Source organism: Haliotis rubra, unplaced genomic scaffold, assembly GCF_003918875.1.
Source record: "Haliotis rubra isolate DU_JTF1 unplaced genomic scaffold, ASM391887v1 Scf628, whole genome shotgun sequence".
In the NCBI taxonomy this organism is placed as follows: domain Eukaryota; kingdom Metazoa; phylum Mollusca; class Gastropoda; order Lepetellida; family Haliotidae; genus Haliotis; species Haliotis rubra.
Genome location: NW_025767333.1, coordinates 580,090 through 581,573, shown reverse-complemented (window position 1 = coordinate 581,573; position 1,484 = coordinate 580,090).

Here is a 1,484-nt window from a genome sequence, read left to right as displayed (position 1 = left end):
AAACTGTGACATGGCATCTCAGTGAGCTTGGCACAGTCCATTAGACCATATTTCTATAAGAGGGAGAATATACACAACAGCACATGCACGTGCACGTGCACGTGCACCCCCCACACACACTCCCTTAACCCCCACCCCACACACTCTCACACACACGCACAGCACACTTGCACTTACAAACATGCACATGTCTGCTACACACACACATTTTACTCATTTTATGGACTCTAAGTTGTCCTGCAAGATTTGTAAAATGGACATGGTAATGTGGGGTCCCCCAAACAGGTCCATTGGACCCTCACACTAACCCTTCATTAACCCTTCCTGTAACCACCACCCTTCAATATACTAAGCTGGTCCTTGCCCAAATAACTTTATCACACTCAACTCCCTTCTCCCTCAATTGACCCTCTCACTGAACACTCAACTAACCCTCCCTTCCATTTTAAGCACCCTCACACTAAGCCCTTCCATTAACCACCCTTCCACCCAACCCTCACACTCTAATTGTAACCACCCCCTCACACTAACCCCCTTCACACTGACCCCCCTTAACCCCACACTAACCCCTTCCATTAGCCCCTCAAACTAACCCTTACTAACCTCACTTCAACCCTTCAATTGGACCCCCACACCTCACTACACTAACCTCTGTGCATTAACCACCCCCTCACACCAAACCCCCTTAACCTCTTCCATTAACTCCTCACACTACCAACCCTTCATTAACACCTAACCCTCGTATCACACCAATCCTTCCATTAACCCCTCACACTAACCTCTCTTGCATTAACCCCTCTTCCACACTAACCCTTTCCATCCTAACCCCTGCACCCTACACCTCTTCCATTAACCACCCCTCACACCACCTAACCTCCTCCATTAAGCCCTGCATAACCAACCTTCCATTAACCCTCACACTAACTCCTTCATTAACTCCTCAACCCCCTCACACTAATCCTCTTGACATTAAACCTCTTACACACTCATCTCCATTAACCATTAAACCCCCTGCAATAACCCCTTCCATTAACCCCCCACACCAACCCTTCCTAACTCCCTCACACTAAACCTCTTGCATTAACCCCTCACACCAACCCCTTCCATTAACTCCTCACACCAACCCCTTTCCATTAACCACCCCTCACACTAACCCCTTTCTATTAAAACCCTCACACCTAACCTCTTCCATTAACCCCTGCAACAACCCCTCCATTAAGCCCTCACACTGGAAACCTTCCATTAAACCCTCACACTCAACCTCTTTCCATTAACCCCTCACACTAACCCCTTCTATTAATCACCCTCACACTAACCCCTTCCATTAACCCCTCACACTAACCCTTCTATTAACTCCTCACACTAACCCTCTTCCATTAACAAGTTCCTCACACTAACCCTTCTTATTTAACCCCTTCACACTAACCCCTTTCATTAACCCCTGCACTAACCCTTCCATTAAGCCCTCACATAACCTGATCCTC